Source organism: Taudactylus pleione, unplaced genomic scaffold, assembly GCF_031769625.1.
Source record: "Taudactylus pleione unplaced genomic scaffold, aTauple2 ptg000093l, whole genome shotgun sequence".
Classification (NCBI taxonomy): domain Eukaryota; kingdom Metazoa; phylum Chordata; class Amphibia; order Anura; family Myobatrachidae; genus Taudactylus; species Taudactylus pleione.
The window spans coordinates 14,678,300-14,701,140 of record NW_028284495.1 but is presented as its reverse complement, the minus strand read 5'-3'; positions in this window follow the sequence as shown (position 1 = coordinate 14,701,140).

The window sequence follows — 22,841 nt, the reverse complement described above, 5'->3', positions numbered from 1 at the left end:
TGACACAGGCGCACGCTTGGCACTACTTTGTTGATGCACGTGCGGCTACTGCGCACACAATTCACAAACACAGAAAATATATATTTTTTTGGTTTGGACTGGAGTGTACTTTGGGGGTTACAGCACCCTTTAACGGTCAAGCCAGCCGGCCCTTTACTTATGACACAGGCGCACGCTTGGCACTACTTTGTTGATGCACGTGCGGCTACTGCGCACACAATTCACAAACACAGAAAATAATTTTTTTTTTGGTTTGGACTGGAGTGTACTTTGGGGGTTACAGCACCCTTTAACGGTCAAGCCAGCCGGCCCTTTACTTATGACACAGGCGCACGCTTGGCACTACTTTGTTGATGCACGTGCGGCTACTGCGCACACAATTCACAAACACAGAAAATAATTTTTTTTTTGGTTTGGACTGGAGTGTACTTTGGGGGTTACAGCACCCTTTAACGGTCAAGCCAGCCGGCCCTTTACTTATGACACAGGCGCACGCTTGGCACTACTTTGTTGATGCACGTGCGGCTACTGCGCACACAATTCACAAACACAGAAAATAATTTTTTTTTTGGTTTGGACTGGAGTGTACTTTGGGGGTTACAGCACCCTTTAACGGTCAAGCCAGCCGGCCCTTTACTTATGACACAGGTGCACGCTTGGCACTACTTTGTTGATGCACGTGCGGCTACTGCGCACACAATTCACAAACACAGAAAATATATATTTTTTTGGTTTGGACTGGAGTGTACTTTGGGGGTTACAGCACCCTTTAACGGTCAAGCCAGCCGGCCCTTTACTTATGACACAGGCGCACGCTTGGCACTACTTTGTTGATGCACGTGCGGCTACTGCGCACACAATTCACAAACACAGAAAATATATTTTTTTTTGGTTTGGACTGGAGTGTACTTTGGGGGTTACAGCACCCTTTAACGGTCAAGCCAGCCGGCCCTTTACTTATGACACAGGCGCACGCTTGGCACTACTTTGTTGATGCACGTGCGGCTACTGCGCACACAATTCACAAACACAGAAAATAATTTTTTTTTTGGTTTGGACTGGAGTGTACTTTGGGGGTTACAGCACCCTTTAACGGTCAAGCCAGCTGGCCCTTTACTTATGACACAGGCGCACGCTTGGCACTACTTTGTTGATGCACGTGCGGCTACTGTGCACACAATTCACAAACACAGAAAATAATTTTTTTTTTGGTTTGGACTGGAGTGTACTTTGGGGTTACAGCACCCTTTAACGGTCAAGCCAGCCGGCCCTTTACTTATGACACAGGCGCACGCTTGGCACTACTTTGTTGATGCACGTGCGGCTACTGCGCACACAATTCACAAACACACAAAAATTATTATTTTTTTAGCACTTGTGGGGAGCACCCCTGATGGACAGAGCACCCCCTGGACAACACTACAGCACCCCTTTAGGACTGGGACACTGCACAGGACTTTGGAGTGGACACAGCCCCTATGGAGAACTGACTGCACAACACAGTCCAGCCAGCCCCTATGGACTTTGAAGTAGTGGACACAGCCCCTATTAACAACAGCAGCACAGCACAACACAGCCAGCCCCTATGGACTTTGAAGTAGTGGACAACAGCAGCACAGCGCAGCACAGCACAGCACAACACTACTCTGCACTACACTACACTACACTACACAGCCCAGCCAGCCCTAACTCCCACCCTCCCTCTTCACTGTCCACAGCCGAGTGAGAAAATGGCGCCGACGCGGGTACCTTATATAGGTTCCAAAACCCGCGAGACTCGGAAGGCGGGATGATGACGTTTTGCCTCGATTTCAGATCCGAGTCAGGCGGGAAAAGTCGAGCCTGACTCGGATCTGCCTCGGATCGGGGGGGCTCGGGGGGGTTCGGATTTCAGAAATCCGAACCCGCTCACCCGTAATATATACACACAGTACTGTGCAATGGTTTAAGACATGTATGAAAAAATGCTGCAAAGTACAATGCTTTCAAAAATAGAAGTGTTAATAGTATATTTTTATAATTTAACAAAATGCAAAGTGAATGAACAGGAGAGAAACTAAATCAAATCAATATTTGGTGTGACCACACTTTACTTTCAAAGCAGCATCAATTCTTCTAGGTACACTTGCACACAGTTTTTGAGGGAACAGGGCAGGGAGGTTGTTCCAAACATCTTGGAGAACTAACCACAGATCTGCTGTGGATGGAGGCTTGCTCAAATCCTTCTGTCTCTTCATGTAATCCCAGACAGACGATGATGTTGAGATCAGGGCTCTGTGGGGGCCATATTATCACTTCTAAGACTCCTTGTTCTTCTTTACACTAAGATTGTTCTTAATGACATTGGCTGTATGTTTGGGGTCGTTGTCCTGCTGCAGAACAAATTTGGAGCCAATGAGAATCCTCCTTGATGGTATTGTATGATGGATAAGTACCTGCCCATATTTCTTATTATTGAGGACACCATTAATCCTGATGCAACTCAGATACATGTGCAGGTGAAACATTTCTGGAAGCAGCCCTAATGGAGGCGGGATCTGTTGAGAGGGTGGGATCTGACGAGGGGGGCGGGATTCCTCCTCATACAGCCTAATTCTGAGTTGGACACAGCCATGGCCTATATTGCATCTTTTGCTGCAGTTGCATCTGCAACTTTATTCTAACGCCGCTACAATGCCCTTCCCAGGTGTACATCCTTATGTCCGATTATGCAAGGACTGAGATGTCCACCTTCAGTGTCACAGACGCCATTGGTTGCACCATTGACACTTGCACAAACACTATGCCAGGCACAGATCATCCGTCTGAGTATGGCTTCCATATACATGTGAGCGATTCAGTGTCTCTACGAAACCACTTTCAACAACATGCCCAAGTCACTCCAAGAAATAATACACCCATACTATGTCATATCTCCAACTGATTAGCCCTGTAACCACCCAGACATGCCCAACACATTTCTAATACACTTCTTCATGCGTGCGTCTGAATCTGTACAGCATCGGGATGCATTCGAGGTGCAACACAGGTACATGCGCAGGCGAAAAACATTGCACAAGAAAAAAACTCATTGTCCCCTACAGGAAAAAATAAAACTTGGCATGTCAAGCAGACACACATGGGAGCCAGTATCAGAAGCTGTCTGACATTGAGAACAGTGACAGAATTAAAGAAGCACATAAGGAAGGAAGGAGAGGAATGATGGAAGAAAAGAAAGGGAAGGAAAGAAGGGTTGTGAGTAAAGAAAGGAAGGGTGTAAGGGAAAAAATAGGGGAAGAATAGGAGGGATGTATGGAAAGAAAGGAAGAGGGGAAGGGTCAAAGGAAAGAGGTGAATGCTGGGTGGATATAGCTAAAAAAAGAAAGAGCTGAAAAGTGAAAGGAAAGAAAGAGGGGAAGGGAAAAGGAAAGATTGAGGAAAAGGATGGAAGATCCAGGCCCAAAACAACTGTTCTGACCATATCTGGCCATTGTTGTGATCAATCCGATCACAAGGAGCCCAATAAATACCGTACAGTACATAGAGGTCAAAGTCATCTGATGACTGGACTTTCCAAAATATATGTTTCATCCTGATGGCCATTGCTGTGAATTCTGGTCACACACTGACTGATATGGAGTTTCTGTAATAACACTGCTTGGCATAATGCTCTGTGCATGGCCAGTGTATCCGCATCAGCTCAGGGGAATGGGCAGTGCAGCACCATGCATCAACCTCCAGCACCATGAAACCATTGCTAACCTCATCATTACACAGAGATAGACAGATAACAGGCAGTTTCTTCCTCTCCCTTTAATAAAGTACATACAATAATCCATAAATATGAAACAGTTATCTATACCCATCAACCTTGTGTGTGTGTGAGTGTGTGTGTGGTGGGGGGATACTTATTGTGTATGGGGCTGTATTCAATACATAAACTCTCCTCTATAAATGCATGTTCCCCCCACAGACAGAGCACAGATGGATAGGAAAGAGACAAACAGAAGGAGGAGAGACATACAGAGGGAAGAGACAAACAGAAGGAGGACTGACATACAGAAGAAAGGGATAGTCAGATAGAAGAAAGATACAGATAGAGGGAAGAGACAGAGCCATGCCCGGCTACATCACTCAGGCAGTGCTGGAAATGGGTAAAGGGCAACTTGAAGTTCAGCATGCAGTGGCACAGGTCCCCCTGCAGTGCCCCCACCCCGTGCATACTGTACAATAATAAGTGTATTGCACAGGTTGGCAATAATGCATACAGTGCACGTCATACATAACACCCCCAGAGGTGATATCTATGAACGCTGTCACCCCACCAATGTGCAATGTCCAGGGCAGGTCAGTGGTCATGGACGGGGAACTTATCCCTCCTTCTCCTGCCTGTGCCCCCCCTCGGTCCTCTTTGTGTGTCCCTTACTGGCTCCTCCTGTGTTGCTGTAGGCAGTGCCATGAGGAGTGACTTACGAGCTCCGCAGAGGCCAATTTTAAATTTTACAACTTGCGAACTAGCCATTGTAATCGCAGAGGCTATGCAGACCCCTTGCAGAGTGATTGACAGGAAGCACCGTTTGTGGGTGGTGACGGGGGGTGTTCGGAGAAACACAGGCGTGCCAGTGTGTTCACATGCCGTTGCAGGGGCATGCATAAATTAGCCACTGCAATGCCATACGCAGTGCGAGGTTTCATAGCGTGCATGGAAGTTAGCGATTTCGGACTAAGGCCGGCCTTGTGCAACTGTGCATGAGGCTGCGATGGTACTCGATTGTACCAATGGTTTCGCTATCCTGCTAAGCATTACGGATGTGTGTAAGGTAAAGTGGGCGTCCTTATGTTGTGCTGAGTTTGCATTGCCATCGCAGTTGAACTGTGTGCGTATGCAATATTACGTTCCGTAGTGAATCCGGCCCTGACTCAGCATCAGCCGCTGTGTGACTAGCATGGGACAGTTACATGGCACATGATGTATTGAGCAGAGAGCCTTTGGCACACCTTTCTGTCTTCACATAACATGCTGTGAGACTGCATATATGCCACATTCTGTAGCAAATTCTGTGTCTTGTAACCAATGTGTTTCCACATGTTTAACACCCCCAATTTGGTGAGATGTCACTGAGTGGATCGTACCTGCTTTTCTTCTGGAACCTGCTTGGGCGTGGATTAGTGCAGTTCCTCTTTCAGGCTCCTCCTATCACAGCAGAGAGACAGGAGACCCCCCAGAACCCAGTGCAGAAACCAGACCAATATAAAGGAATGGGAGTTTATTACTCTGGATCACTTTTCTACTAGGACAATTCTAAATGAACATTAGAACATGCAATATTGTTGCAATGCAAAAGGTACACATATAGGATATCACATTAATAAGCTTAGATTCACTCTATACATACTGTATACTTCTAATAAAACCTCAGACTAAACATATGAATGCCAACCTGCTCCCTCTATGTGTTAGAGGTGGTTAAACTAAATATAACAAGTTGCAATTGTAGTTGGCAGAATCTCGATTGGTTCAACTATAAATTCAATAGATAGAAAGCACAATGTCATTGGGAGTACTCAGAATTCACTGTACAGCCTTTCGTTGGTGCACAAACTTTATAGATGATACTGAACTGTATTACTGATATCCAACATTGCATCACTGTCTCTGCCTGTGGGGTCACTGCACAGTTCTGTGTTATACACTACTGCTGTATATCCTGCTGCAGGCTTCTCTCACTGTACAGCCTTTTGTTGAGGCACAAACTTTATAGATGATACTGGACTGTATTACTGATATCCAAAATGATGTCACTGTCTCTGCCTGTGGGATCACTGCACAGTTCTGTGTTATACACTACTGCTGTATATCCTGCTGCAGGCTTCTCTCACTGTACAGCAGTATGCTGGCTGCCCTGAGATCACAGACCTCTCTCACTGTACAGCAGTATGCTGGCTGCCCTGAGATTACAGACTTCTGTGTGCTGACTGATCTCAGTCTTTACTGTGGTGCTTTTCACATGACATGTGCTGTAATGCTTGGGGTACCTGTCCAGATGCCAGGACTTGTCTTTGCAGCATTCACACTCTCTCCTCTCCTTTGGGCTGCAGCAGCTTCAATCGATCTGTGTCCTATCAGATTCTCTTATCCTGCTGCCTTACATGGAAGGGGTCTCCTCCTCACAGTTACCCCAATCAGCTGCTGATCCCTGCTCTCTGTGCCCTCTGTCACAGCACTCTCCAGCACACACCATGGCTCCTGCCACGCTCTTCTCTCACTTCCTTGGTTTTACTTTCAATCCTGTGCTGTGTAGTGCTGCTCACAGTTGGCTGCTCCTGGGTCCTAGAGTCCCACCTCACTGCAGATCCAGTACATTCCCCAGCACAGGGCAGCACATAAAAGTCCACATAAATGAGATCCTTATGGGGTATCACACATGTTTTAAGGGTATGCATTCGGCATCGACGTCGGTCAGAATCCCGGCGCCAGCATCCCAACCGCCAGGATGCCGAAGGTAAGTAGCGGGGTTGGGGAAGGGTTAGGTTTAGGGGTTAGGCACTAGGGAAGGATTAGGCACTAAGGGGGAGGGTTAGGTTTAGGGTGCGGGTAGGGGGAGGCTAGGTTCAGGTACTAGGGGGGGAGGTTAGGGTTAGGTACCAAAGAGGGAGGGTTAGAGTAGGGATAGGTAAGGGTTAGCATACCGACCAACAAGTGTCGGTATGTTAACCTTGTTGGGGTCCTGTCAGTATTTCATTCTGATCCCGTTTTAAGTAACAGTCCCATTCATTATTAGTGGCCCCCTAATATTCAGCAAACTCCGAAAACTGAAAGTTTTCAGAGCTTGCTTGCAAGAATCAACACCATCTTCAAATGGAGTTGGCTCCTGGATTCAGTCCATCAGACACACATACACACAGGGCAGACTGGCACCAATGAGTATCACTGCTACTTAAATAGCAGTGTTACTGATTGCAGGGACAGCAGCTTTTGGAGCAGCTGTCCCTCACTGGAACAATGCTGAATTGCTCCGGTAATGAAGTATCCACCAACACAACTCACGGCGAGTTGGATAACCATCTGGCCCCCGATGATGAACAGGACCCACTGTGACATCCTTCCCTTTCTACATTCACTTCTTCTATCACATAACATGTGACCCTGTGGCAAACATATTTTGTTCCCCTCTAGACAGGTATTAAAAAGGAGATAATAGTTTGTAGGATTATAGCTAAGAAAAAGAAACATGAGATGAATACTTAAAAAGGTGCTTGCTATTAAAAAAAAAACTGGTGTGTGGGATTGCAGCTGTAAATTTAAACACTGTCCCCCAATATATTTTTTTTGTACCCCAAAATGTAAATAATTTTTTGGGGGTGTCCCTATTTTTAAAAAAAAAAAAAAACTTTTTTTGACACAGTTCATTTTTAGGAGCTATTCTCAGGGGTGCAGGCTATTTTTTTTAAGCCTGCATCAAACCCCAAGAGCCGTATTCAATTTGATTCGCACCCGCAATACTTTTCTGCCTCCCAGGACTTTCCGCCTACTTCGCCTGTTTTGCATGCGGAAAAGTATCGCGCGCATGCCCGCGTATCCCCGTATTCAATTTGAAGGTACGCGAAAACGGGACCCGGCAAAACTGAAACAAGCAGAAAGTCCTGTCAGATTTGGGGAAATCAGCCTGACACCACCCAAAAGATGCTCTGACATGGGGGTTAGCTATGGTACCCCCCGATTTGGCTTGCTGAAAGTATTTGGTGTTTTTAAACGGACTCAATAGCTGCTAAATAGCATTTTTGTATAAGTGGTGAAGAAATTAGTATTCAGGAGGTTTTTTTGCAGAAAATAACTTATCACAGCAAATTTGGGGTACTTGCAAATGGGGGCCAGCATATTTTAAAGTTGCTAAAGTTAAGTTTAAAAAAACGTGAAAATCAAAATCCACCTTCCGCAAGCACCTGCAATGAAAAAAACACCCGGGGCATACTTGGGGACCCCCCTGAAGTGTAGTTTGTTAGCTTTTAACTTTGTTCCCCAATATTTATTATTTTTTCACCCCTAAATTGAAAGTGATTTTTTTGGGGTGTTCTTGAGTGTTTTTTAAAAAAAATTGACGCAGTTTCCTTTGGGGGACTGTCTGAAGGCTGCACAGGTGTTCCCGCAACGTTGCACCCCAAAACCCCAATTCTGCACTTTTTTCCGCCTGCTATTCATTGGCGAAACTTTTCGCCTATTACATTGCATTGACTTTAAGCCTAGGCAGAAAGTCTTTCAAATTGAATACGGTGATACTTTTCCGCCTGGTGAAATGACGTCATCGGCGATACTTTTTTGTTTACCTGTTAAACATGGTGAAAAGTTATCCCCATTTCTTTCCAAAGACTTTTCAAACCTGCAAGAAGTCTTTGAAACTGAATATGGGGATAATTGAAATAGGCGAAAATGACATCATCAGCGATAAATTATAGCCGATTCCGACTTCTCGCAGCCTAATTGAATACCCCCCATAATCTATTGTGTACAAAAAAACTCATCTGCATCCCAATACAATTCTCATAAATACCTGTTGATCCTATTGTGTGAAAACAATTATCAGTGTTGTTTGTGTAAAAAAAAAATAGTGCATAGTGTACTATGGGCCTGATTCAGAGCCGGACGCTCTGACAAGAGCGCTCGCTCTGAATCAGGGCCCTCCTACCTAAACTTGGAGCGGCCTCTTGGACGCTCGCATAGCTGTGGGTTACCACCCACAGCCTATGCGAGCGTCCATGATGATGGTCGTGATGGTCAAGACCATCGCGACCATCGGGCTTGCGACGAGACCCTGCGGTAGGGTCTCGCTGCCGCAAGCCCTGGAGTGAATTTGGCTATATCAGAGCCAAAATCACTCCCACTGACATCACTAGTGATGTCAGTGGGGCCGGACTCAGACGGTAGGCGTTCCCAGTTCCCAGTTGCCTAGACACAGTCGTCGTGGCAACCAGTTGCCTAGCAACCATTGTCATGGCAACCAGTTGCCTAGCAACCATCACCATGCCTAGCAAATGTTGCCACTGCAACCAGTTGCCTATCAACTGTTGAAAAGGCAAACATTTGCTTAGCAACCATCACCATGGAAACCAGCTGCATATCAACTGTTGTCATGGCAACCAGTTGCCTAGAAACCATCGCCATTGCAACCAGTAGCCTAGCAACCGTTGCTATGGCAATCGTCGCCATGGCAACCAGCTGTCTAGAAACAGTCACCATGGCAACCAGTTGCCTAGCAGCCAATGCCATGGCAACCAGCTGTCTATCAACTGTTGCCATGGCAGTGATGGTCTCTCAGCAGAGCTCCATGTAGCGCTGTGGAACCTCACTGGCCCAGACCTGCTCGAGCTGTACAAGGAAATGGTGTTGGAGGGCAAAATGCTTCCTTCGCTGAGGGAGGGATTGATCATGATCTTATATAAGCGTAAGCTGTGAGCAGAAAAATTGGAGGCCCATCTCTCTCCTGAACTATAAGATCCTCGCCAAGGTACTCGCCAACAGGCTGAAGGCTGTCATTGGACAGATCATTCACCCGGATCAGACCTGTGGCATTCCTGGCTGCAGGATTGCAGATAGCCTTTCCCTTCTCAAAGACACGGTCCATTACATCAAGGATCGGAATGTGCATGCGGCTCTGGTCAGCCTTGACCAGAAGAAGGCCTTTGACCATGTCTCACATGAGTTGATGGGTAGGGTCCTGCAGAGATTTGTGCTTGATGAAATGTTTTGTACATGTGTTAACCAGATGTACCTTGATATTCACAGCTCAGTGTTGGTGAACAGCAGGAAGACTGACCTCTTTCCTATTCTATCTGGGGTCAGACAAGGCTGTCCTCTCTCACCTCCTCTTTTTGTTTGTGTTATAGAGCTCCTGGCTGTATGCATCAGACAGAAACCAGAGATCAGAGGGGTCATCGCACCGGGTCCTGATCGATGAGAAGCCAAGTGTTCGCTGTGCATGGACGACGTCACTGTCTTCTGCTCAGAAAAGTAAACCTAAGATTTTCAATAGTCTAAATGGACAGAAAATGGAATCGGTATGGAATCACGGCTGCCGCATGGCCAGCAGTTCGATTCCCGGCAGTGGCAGCCCGACAGATCAGCAGAGCCCAGCAGTGGAAGCCCCGACATCGCTGGAAATCCCAATCGTCCCTAAGGTAAGTATAAACTAACCTAACCCCCTAACCCTAACCCTCCTTAGGGGTGCCTAACCCTAACCTGCCCCCCAAGTGTCTAACCCTAATCCCCCCTCTAAATGCCTAACCCTAACCCCCCCTTCCCCGTTGCCTACACCTAAGTCCCCCAGGGGGGTGCCAAACCCTAACCTCCCCCCCAGGGGTGCCTAACCCTAACCCCTTCCCCAAGCCTAACCCTAACCCTCCCGCATACCCAGAAAATAATATGTTCATATAAAAATCAGTAGGCATAGAAGAAAATTAAAAAAAACAAAAAAAACTGTCTAGTAATACAATTTTCAGCACACATCTTTAAGAAATAGCATAAATGCATTTAAAAAAAATTACATTTGGGTTTTTCATACCATTGTATATCAGCACATTTCGAGCACTGTGTGTGTATGTATATATATATATATATATATATATATATATATATATATATATATAAAATATCTGTTGCTACAAAAAACTCATCTTTATCCCAATACAATTCTCATAAATACCTGTTAATACTATTGTGTGAAAACAATTATCGGTGTTGTTATAGTCTGTGTCTAACTGGACAGAAAGTAACATATTCATATAAAAGTCCGTAGGCAATCAAAATAGAAGAGAATTAAAACAAAATAAAAACTATCTAGTAATATAGTTTTCAGCATACTTATCTTTAAGAAATAGAAATAAATGCATTTAAAAGATAATCCAGTAGGTTAGAAAATATACAAGAAAAAGAAAAATGCTCTCCCTAATGTTAAATTTCCATGGTTTAAAGTGACATAAAATAAGCCCAATATCTGTATATTAATTGGTTACGGAGAAAGGGCTGCAATAAACAGCCTCAGGTAGCCCCATTGTATCACAAAAATAGAGATATGGTTTTGTTATCTCTTGTCCACGAGGTCCACAGGGTGACCTTGGGTATAGGTGATGCAGAATCATCCGGGCACCTTAAGCAGTAAATTCTACTCCCAGGATGCAACGAGTCTGCCTTTATACCCCGAGCCGGAGGCTCCTCAGTTACGTAGCAAGCCGGAGGATAAAAGAGAGAAGAAAGTCTGGAACACACTAGAATCACATTCTCACACAGAAGGAGACGGAAAACTGGTGACCAGAGCAAAGCCCAACTGAAGCACAGGTGTGTCAGGGCAGGCACCCTATGGACCTTGTAGAAAAAGAGATAACAAGGGTAAGTTCTTACCATATCTCTAATTTTCTACTTCAGGATCCATAGAAGGTCCACAGGGTGACCTTGGGGATTCCCAAAGCAGTACCCTCAAGGGTGGGGATGCTCCTGTGCAAAAAGGAGAATCCGCCTCCCGAAGGAAGCATCCTGAGTGGCAAAGATATCAAAAGAGTAATACTTCAAAAAGGTCTGGATAGAAGACCACGTGGCTGCCTTACAAGGCTGTACAGCCGAGGCACCACGACTAGCTGCCCACAAAGGGCCCACAGACCGAGTAGAATGAGCAGTAACAGAGGGCGGGACTGGAAGACCCTCATGAATGTAAATAAGATATGATTAAAGCAGTGCTAAAGCATAAAAAATCAACAATTTATTAACCACTAAATTGGTAATTTTTGTTAAAATATGGTCAAGACACAATTATTTTAAAACAGGAATATAATCAATATTCAATTCACAAATATATAAGACACTAAAACACATTCAATACATGCATGTCAAAATTCTGAAAGCTCACAATGATAAGCAAATACCCTTATCAGGCTCCATCTCAATTCATAAGCACCGCACTAAGTCCAAAGGGGTGTTCCCACAAGATAACAGCTGGAGAGAAGTCCAATGTGTCCTGAATTGCAAGGTGCAAGAGGATGCTTGGATCAGGGTACAACACCAACGCGTTTCACTGCCAGTTGGCAGCTTTTTCAAGGTGATTATAGTGTTCACAATGCAGCTTTTAAATAGTGCCTTCATTTGCATTAGATTAAGTCCAGCTGAGATTAATCATAGCGATCACATAGATCTCACCACAACAGCATCAAAATCAATACAAAACATAATTAATAAAATACATTTCAGTAAAATAGAATTGGAGGCAAACCCATAACTCATAAATTATGTGTTGTAAAACACTTACTATTTTATCTGTATCTCTTCCGTGTCTCTCCAATCCATTAGAAAAGTAATTTATCATCTTTTCATTGGTTAGGTGGGAGACACGTGATCACCATTACAACCGTTACCTAGGTAACCTGGGGCGCAGCATCCCATTGGCGCAGCATACCAAGCTGCATAAAATTAAAAGGAACATATTACTCACAGTGGGACTGTTATCTAGGTGATCTGAGACACGGCGTCTACTTAGCACCGTGTACCAAGCCTCCATCTCATCAAGAAAGCATAGGAAGAGAACTGAAATACCCTATTAATGTTAAAGGCGGAAGTTAATCCGTGGAACGCAACGTCACTTGGCATCGCGTTCCATATGTAATGGAATGCGGTGCAGCATACCAAGCCACACTAAATTAAAAAAGGAACATGTTGTCCACCGTGGGACCGTTAAATAGGTGATCTGAGACGCGGCATCTACTTGGCGCCACGTACTAAGCATCCATCTCATTGACAAGCAGAAAGGAGGGGGTATAGGAGGAGGACTGAAAACACCCTATTGATATCGAAAGCGGAAGTTAATCCATGGAACGCAGCATCACTGGGCATCGCGTTCCATATGTGATCTCTCTCTCTCCCTAATTTCAGTCTTTCAAAGGACCCGATTTGCAGATAAAATATACTATAATCCATTTTGGGGTTAAAATAAATATAGCATATAAGTGAAATAATTAATAATATCCTAATACCCACTTAGCAATATAAATCTAAACATATTTAGGGATATAAGTAATATCCACTGATAGTAAATAGATATGTAAACACGAAAACATCATACACATCCAAAATCATCAATAATTGTCAAATATTGATGTTTACCAATTATCTTGATTAATAACAGATCGATTTTGACCCTCAACTTAGATCTTTTATTCTAAATCCTAAATATAGAAAAGATAATGACCAAATGTTAGTAATGTAAAAATAAAACTAGAGGGGACAAAAGAGGGGGATATGGGGGACTCTGACATCCTGATGGATCTAAATAATCCCTAGGATTACCTAATAGAGTTTAGTTCCAATCCTTCATTCAGTCCGCTGGGAAATAGCGAATTTAACTGGAAGGTCCAATAAATCTCTTGTTGGCATAATCTACTGAACCTATCCCCTTCTCCTCTCACCATAGGGTCAATATGTTCTAAGTCTGTGACCCGTAGAGAACTGGGATCGCCTTGGTGGTGCAATAGAAAATGTTTTGGAATACTATGATTCTGGACCTTATTTATAATGTTCCTGCTATGCTCTAAAAATCGCACTTTTAGTGGTCTCGTCGTACGTCCCACATAATTAAGACCACAACTGCATTGGAGTCTGTATACCAACCAATTGGTGTTACAATTAATAAAACTGGAAATCTGTAATTTTCTATTTTAAGCTGCCGAAAGAATTGTGCTAGCTTTATTATGGGCATATTTACATGTCGTACATCTTCCATTACCACATTTGTAGAAACCTGATGGTTTTGTTGTTAACCAAGTCAATTATTTTATTACTTTAGTCCTTTGAAAGACTGAAATTAGGGAGAGAGAGAGATCACATATGGTGCGTTCCATGGATTAACTTCCGCTTTCGATATCAATAGGGTGTTTTCAGTCCTCTTCCTATACCCCCTTCTTTCTGCTTGTCGATGAGATGGAGGCTTAGTACGCGGCGCCAAGTAGACGCCGCGTCTCAGATCACCTAGGTAACGGTCTCACGGTGGACAACATGTGAAACATGTTGGTGTTGTACCCTGATCCAGGCATTCTCTTGCATCTTGTACTTATTTGGAAGGATTCATCTATTTATTTATTTACAGTTTCTTATATAGCGCAGCATATTCCGTTGCGCTTTACAATTGTCAACATTGATAGAACAAAACTGGGTAATAACAGACAGATATATAGGTAGGAAGGCCCTGCTCGCAAGCTTACAATCTATAGGGAACACTGCCCTCTTTGGAGCTGCATACCGTTCCCCAAATGGCTACGGCAAGTATAAGGAGACCCCTCTCTCTTTTTTGCGGTTGGTTTACTGACTATCAATACCATCGCTAATTCAGGACACATTAGATTTCTCTCCAGCTGTTATCTTGTGGGAACACCTCTTTGGACTTAGTGCGGTGCTTATGAATTGAGATGGATCCTGATAAGGGTATTTGCTTATCATTGTGAGCTTTCATAATTTGACATGCATGTCTAGTATTGAATGTGTTTTAGTGTCTTATATATTTGTGAATTGAATATTGATTATATTCCTTTTTTAAATAATTGTGTCATGACCATATTTTAACAAAAATTACCAATTTAGTGGTTAATAAATTGTTGATTTTTTATGCTTTAGCACTGCTTTAATCCTATCTTATTTATCCTATTGAAGAGACTGACTATCTCTTGTGTAGCAGCTGCTTGGAGGAGCAACTCCTGTCAGCGCCGTGTTTTTTAGTTATTTCTTGCTACCTCATGAATGTAAGCCTCAGATCGTCATACGAAGCCATCTAGCCAAAGTTTGTTTATGGTTTCCACAAAAGAGGATGGCCGACCAAAAAAGTACAAACAAAGAGTCTGATTTCCGGAGAGAACTTGTACGATCCACATAAATCTTGAGGGCATGTACCACATCCAATAAGGCCTCCCCTGCTGAGAGGTCTGGGGAGTTAAAGGCTGGCACAATAATTTCCTAATTAATGTGGAAACTAGAGACCACCTTAGGAAGGAACCCAGGGCGAGTTTGAAGCACTGCCCTGTCCATGTGAAAAACTAGTAATGGGGAATGACAAGAGAGCCCACAAATCGGAAACTCTTCCGGCAGAAGCAATGGCCAGAAGAAAAACAGCCATGGCAGTAAGCCATTCCCTGAGCCCAGTGGTTCAAAGGGAGGGCCCTAAGGACAACAGCCAAATCCCAAGGCACTACAGGAGGGACAAAGGGAGGCTGGATACGAAGGACCCCCTGCAGAAAAGTGTAGATGTCACGAAGAGGAGCAATCCTTTGCTGGAACCACACTGAAAGGGCAGAAATATGGACCTTCAGTGTAGCAAGGCATGGACCAAGGTCCAGACCCGCCTGCAGGAAAGCCTACACTCTGGATATCCTAAAAACCTGATGGTCATAAGATTTTGGATGACACCATTCAAAATAGGTATGCCATACCCTGTGGTAAATTCTAGCAGAAGCAGGTTTATGTGCTCTGAGCATGGTGTTAGCCACAAAGCCGGAAAAACCCTTGGACTTTAAGAGGGATGTCTCAAGAGCCACGCCGTCAAAGACAGATGACCCAGATCTGGGTAGAGGCAAGGACCGAGACAACAGGTCCGGACGTTGAGGCAACAGCCATGGAGTGTCAATGGAGAGACTCCGAATATCTGAGTACCATGGATGTCGGAGCCACGCTGGAGCCACCAGTAGGACCGTGCCTCCCTCATTTGAACTTCGAATTACTCGAGGAAGGAGGGAGATTGAAGGAAACAGGTACACAAACTGGAAGATCCACTTGACTGATAGAGCATCCACCAAGAGAACTCTGGCATCTCTTGTCCTGGACCCGTACTGAGGCAGCTTGTGATTTAGTCGAGAGGCCATGAGGTCCATGTCTGGAAGGCCCCACTTGTCCACTAGGAGCTGAACCACTTCTTGGTTAAGAGACCATTCCCCGGGATGCACATCATGATGGTTAAGGTAGTCCACTTCCTAATTCAGCACTCCTGGAATGAACACCCCGATATGGCTGGTAGATGGCCTTCCGCCCATGTCAGAATGCGTGACACCTCTGTCATTGCCACCTGACTTTGAGTTCCTCCTTGATGGTTTAGGTAAGCTACTGTCGTGGCGTTGTCTTACTGCACTTGCATGGGCTTTCCGTGAAGCAGCAGCCTGGCTTGTTGTAGGGTCCTGAAACTGCCAGAAGTTCCAATATGTTGGTTGGTAGTGCAGATTCCTCTGTGGTCCACCTTCCCTGAAAGGAGTGTAGACCTGTCACTGCGCCCCAACCCCAGAAGGGGCTGGAGCAGAAGGCAGACAAGCAGACTTAGCTGCTGCTAAGGTATTCACAATTTTTTCCAAATCAGGGCCAAACAAGACTTTACTGTCATAGGGCAAACACTCCAACCCCTTATTGGATTCCGCATCAGCCCTCCAAGAACGGAGCCACGGAGAGCAGCGAGCCGCAATGGCCACCAAAGAAATTCTGGCATTTAGTAAGCCAATATCCAATGCTGCCTCATTTATGTAAGTAGCAGAATCTCGGAGTCTCCCACTTTGTAAAATAATTCTCAGCAAAAGGATAAGCCAAGACTAGACGCTTCTGCCGCTGATAATGTTTCCCCGGCGTTTTCCATGCTACCTCCAAGTGATCCACCAGTTGGTCAGACAATGGAAATATAGCCTCAGTCACCTTTTCTTCCATGAAATATGCATGCCTAGACTTAGGCGCAGGAGGCTTATCCTCGTCAATGATCAGGGCTGGCTTCCACAGCCTGTATCAAACCTGGAATATATATTTTTGACTTGACCCCTGCCTCTTGAGGAGGAGTCTCAGAGTCAGACTCATCCTGGAGCAGTCCATCATCAGATGATACATCATCTTCATCCTACAAAGTATGTAGATTGTGACGACAACAAGACCCCTTTAGCCGTTCTGCTGACGGGTGCGTCACTCTGCCATACCTCAGTCACACCCTGCAATACAGCAATACACTCTCACTACCAGTCATAGTGAAGAGGATACCAAAGGTCACAGCCTGCAACTTTAGCCACACCCGCACAACACCAGTGCTACCGTATGGCTCAGCAGAATAAGTTCAGGGATAGCAAAAAAAATGGCTGACAGTTATAGAAAGAGAGACTCAGACAGACAGCTCTAGCATACAATCACAGACAAATGCAGAACAACAACAATACATGCACTTACTGATCAACTACACAGCATCTAGTAGGACAAAGTGCTACATACACTGACCACCATCAGGAGGAGAGGTATGTAGGGGGACCCATACTCCACACCGCATGCCAAGATCTGCGACACGCAGCCAGGAGAGATGGCCATCAAAGCACTCATGGGGGGGTGGAGCCGGAAGAAGGAAGCTGTCACAGATCAGCCAGACCACGGTGGAAAGGCGCACTGTGCAGCGGGGAGGGGACGGCTGTAAAACAGGGAAGGCTGCCTCCCCTGGCCAGTGATTAACCTTTAGGATGCTGGAGCATTCCCGCCAACTCCAGCCCGCTGTCCCAGGCAGCTTTGTGGAAGCGCAGGACTCAGTGCCTGGTTCCACATGCTGTCAACCCCAGGTAGTCCCCAGTGCTGGAGGAAAAAGACTGTGATGTGGCACGCACCACCGTGTCGCTTACCTGCTGCCCTGTAGCACCTGGCCACAGTCTAGGGATCCTCCGGGGTCTCTGCTAGCCAAGACCCCAGAGGCCCGCCGAGATCCACAGATCAGTACCGGCATCAATGGGGTGATGACGCGGCAGTGCGAACTTTCACTGGACTGTCTGCGCTGCCACACAAGAATAATCTTCAAATTTCAGGGGATGTTTAGCAACAGCCCCACTGCGTGTTCGGTGACCCAACGCCAGCCTGGCACCCAACGAAAACTGAAGAGCCAAATAAAGTAAAAGGAAAGGGGAAGAAAGGAGAAATAGATTTCATGCAATCCCTTAACAAGAACCAAATGAATCACAAATTCACTTGGGAAATGAGTAACGAAACTATCACCTTCCTTGATCTGAAAATAAATAAAAGCATCACTGGTGAGATAATTACAGATTTTTACAGGAAAAACACGGCCACTAACAGTGTTTTACATGGGACGAGCTGCCATTTCCCTCCTACAATATCTAATCTCCCGAAGGGGGAGTTTCTGCGGTTCAGACTCAACTGCTCTGATGACTCCATTTTCCTCAAACAGAGTAAAGAAATGACTATGACACTTCTTAAAAGAGGATACAGCCACCGTATGATTAAAAAAGCGAGATATTTTGCAAATCAGACCAACAGAGACAATCTTGTCTTTCCTCCCAGAAAAATCCCTAAGGAAACGGAAGACATTAGATTCATAGGGGACTATTGCAAGGAATGGCGTGAAATAAAAAATATCATACAGAAACATTGGCCTATTCTCCTTTCTGATTCAGATTTGGAGAAACATTTGGGAACGTCTGTCTCTGTAAGCTGGAGACGAGCTAGAAATCTTAAAAATCGTCTGGTACATAGCCATTTTGAGAATATCAGGAGAAAGAGTCCTAAACTCACAGGAACTTATCCTTGTGGGGAGTGCAAGGCCTGCATTCACATTGTCAAAACCAATAAGGTTAAAGACAGATACGGTAACATCTTTCAGATAAGAAAATTTATGAATTGCAAGGCCATAGGAGTCATCTACTGCTTATTTTGTGAATGTGGCCTTAAATACGTGGGAATGACCACCAGAAGTCTAAAGATACACATTCTGGAACACATAGGTAACATCAGGAATGCAAAAATAGACTTATCCAGAATGAAGAAGATCTCATCAGTAGCTCGACACTTCCATCTTAAACATAATGGGGAACCTAGGAGTTTGAAAGCTTTTGGTCTCGATAGAATCCACATGGGGATTCGAGGGGGGGATCTGACCAATACCCTTTTGAAAAAGGAAACTGAATGGATTTTCAAGTTGGGGACCATGGTTCCACATGGCCTCAATGAATACAATAGTTATAGTCCATTCCTGACCCACTAGTCTTAACATGTGGATCTAGGGCTTTGACCTATTCTTTATCTGGATGGTTTTCTCATACTATTAATACATTTTCATTGATAAATTTTATTGTTATTTTCATCGATTCTCCTCCACATCAGTCTATTCTACTTCAATCACTTTTTTATGGATAAAATATTCTTTAATACACTACTTTGTAACTGTTATGACCCATTAAGTAACATACATATAATAATTCACGCTATATCTTATTTTCAAATACTATCCCTTTTTTGTTTTTTCTTTTGCATTTTTAACACCACTTGTATTTTTATCTTAAAAACACAAAATTATGCATCCCATTTTCATATTTAGCTTCTAGCCCTTATACATAATCCTTTTTGTATATTAATATTATTTCCATTTATTATTGATTTGATTTATTTAAAGAACAAACACTTTTGAATTTAAATATTAATCTGTTATTTTTACTACTTATTTATTTATTATTTTTCATTTTTTACTTCCTTTATAATTTATTGTTATATATAATTAATTGATCTTGCTGTAGCTAACTACTTAGGCATACAGCCACATTGTTATCTAGCTGGGAAACCTATGAGACCAGCATATAAATATTATTGGTCTGACTTATGTCCTTTGAAGAATGAGATCGACCTTAATTATAGCATATGGATTTGGGCTGTAGCTTTATGATATGATAAGATGCACTATAACACTGTAGCAATTTTAGTTACCACAATACGATTTCTCACACTCTTAGTTCACTTGTCCTAGGTACTGTTCAACCTGTGAATATAGTTATTCCTGATTATTCTATTTCTTTAAGAAGCTTCAATGCTATGATTTTTAAATGTTTACCTGTTCACTTTGATTTTCAATTATTACTATGTTTCTTTTGCTTCCTGACGTTGCTACGCTCCCTATCATTCTACATTTATACACTTTGCATTGACATCTCTTATAGAGATTACGTGTACATGTGCTCCGTTGAGCATAATATGCAGCCGGCTAGAAGATGATGTCATCTATACTCTTCTCCTAGGTACGGGACTAGCCGCTCATTACAAGCAATTAATACAGCTGCATGAGCCTCCGTTTTTTACTCCGCCTCTGCTACCTGATTGGGCTATCTTGCTCGTAATTGAACCCGTCGGAGACTGGCTGAGACAAAAGCCAGTCTTCTTGCACAGCTTTCGTATTGGTCCACTGACTCCTTCCGTGATCAAGCCACGCAGGCGAAATGCGCGTCGGTCCCCAGGGTGCCCTGCATGTGCACAATGTAGGACACCCCTACACCCAGGTCATCTTTTGGATTTAATTATTTAACTTTATTTGGAGACCTTTCTTGTATGTAGCATATATGGCTTGTATACTTTAGATGCAGTCCCTGTGATTCAACATTGCCAGACTGCATATACAAAATCGATAATTTCAATGTGAATTTTATATTATACTTTCAGGGTCTCTGCCGATTTATGAGCATTATATCAAGAACACTGCATGATACAATTTACTGATAAGCTATCAGGTTAGATCTCTCATAATAGACAAGATATATATGTCAATTTATACCACCAGTTTCAGAATCAGCCCATATAATCATTTTTGGAAACTATTTATTGCTGGCAAGCTGCCACTTTATTTATTTACAACAGATAAGATATGGAACTTAATATGTGTAAAGAGATTTAATACCATTTCATATGATTATATACTTGTACTAGCAAAGGGTATACTCTTCTCTGTACACTCCTATCTCTCCCCACCTGCAGCCAAGTAATTTCCCCCTTTTCCTTTTGTCCTATTCTATATTAGCAAGACAATAAAGGGGTAGAAACAAATGTCTGCTAAAGGGGTTTGATATTGACTATTTTTTCTTGGGGCTACTGTGAAGCACGAGTCTCTCACTTCCCAGCCTCTGCTTTTGCAAGATGGGAAGCAGCAGAACTCGTTAACAAAACGGGTTCTTGACACCCCATGCTTTTGTCTTTCTATACTATATGGTACAAATGCCACTATAATTTAGCTTTTCTCTGTGGCTGTTTAAGGCTAATAATAACTAAAGGTATACTTTGACCTCGTTTTCTTTTCACCTCCCGCCTGCAGCCCAGTAACTTCCCCCCTCATTTGTCCAATGCTAATTTAGTATGACAAGTAGGGGATTGAAATGAATGCCTGCTACAGGGACGTGACCTTACTTTAATTTCGTGGGGTTACTGTGATACACGGGTCTCTCACTTCCCATTCTCTGCAATAGCATAATGGCAAGCAGCAGAACTCTATGATGGATCAGGTTTTCTTATACCCCTTCCATTTTCTTCTTTCTGTACTACATGGTATATCTCTATATTATTTGATCCATTTACAGGATCTGACATCTATTACGATTATTCCCAGAGATTTTTTCATTACAGGGTAAGCTTGTCCAAATGATAACTTTGTATCTCTTTAATTATACAAATATTTGATTACAAATCCTTGAACATTTACTTGACCTGGGTGTATTTTATACACTGTCTTTGTCGCACCAATACTATCTAGTATTGTGTATTTTTTGTGAATGTGTGTTGTATAGTGTTAATATTTTGCCGTCCTCACAGGGATAAAAACGTTTCTCCCTCACACTCTCTTTCTCTATAATGTTCAGTGTTTGTGTGTTATGTAAGTCCAATTTTATAATTAATATTCATTAAAAGTTCTATTTTATTTATACTGATTAGCTATAAGAGTGCTCCACTATAGAGTCTTGGATCTGGTCCTTGGACCTTTTCCCTTTTTTGAAAACTGAAGAAGTCCTATGGATGAAACGCGTTGGGTGTGACAAGAGCTTGCCTTTTGGACCTATGAAATAATCCACCTCCACTTTGCTCATTCAGTTAAGCTGCTAATTTATTTATATATTTATTTTTTTTAAAAGGAATTCTTTTTTAAACAGCTTGAAATATCTTTTATTCTGATTCTTCTTTTATATTTCTGTACTAAGATATCCATTTGAATAGCATATATTGCTTATTCTTATAACATTGTATATTCCCTATGTTCCTTCCCTCCCCCCAGTTCCCTATTTTCTCCATTATGTGAATTTGTGTCTCTTAATAAATTGTTTTTTATTGATTTCCACGTATTTATGCACTGGTACTTTATTTGTATGAATTTTATCGTGGGTTTGTTTACTTATTAATATTTATGGAATTCACGTTAAGAGCACATTTTAGCAACTTAGTCGCTCTACAGTCAATCTAATTTCTGTGTGTATATATATATATACAGTATACATACACACATATACCAAATGTCATTAGAATGAAATTTAAAGGGGATTTTGCATGTGAACATCTGACTCTGAGTGACATTTAAAGTAATATTATGAAGAATGAAGAACAAAAACAATAGTTGCATATTCTGCCAGACAGCAGGGCTAAGGAGCTCAAAGTACCAGGACTGTGTCAACAGTTGTTCTAAAACAAATTTCAACATCTCCTAAGGATTTCCTTGTAATGTCAAGCTGCTTTCAAGTTATCTGCATTGTGAGCAGCTCTTATGAATAGAGGTCTTGGGGTCTGATTCAGATATGTGCGCAGTGCCGAAATTTGCGCAGATCAGCGATTGGCTGACTGCACATACGTCACGTTCACAAAGGTTTCTTAGCAATGCCACTCGCAGTGAGGATTTCTTTGCAAAGTGATTGACAATCGTGGACCGTTTGGAGGTGATTATGGGGAATAATGGCAAAAAAGTAGGCGTGTCACAACTGTTTTGAGGCTTATCTCACCCTGCATCTGGCAATCCCTTACGCAGTTAAAGTGCTTCCGATGTGTCAGTTCAGGGCTCCATAGGGCTACTCAGATGGCTGATTATTGA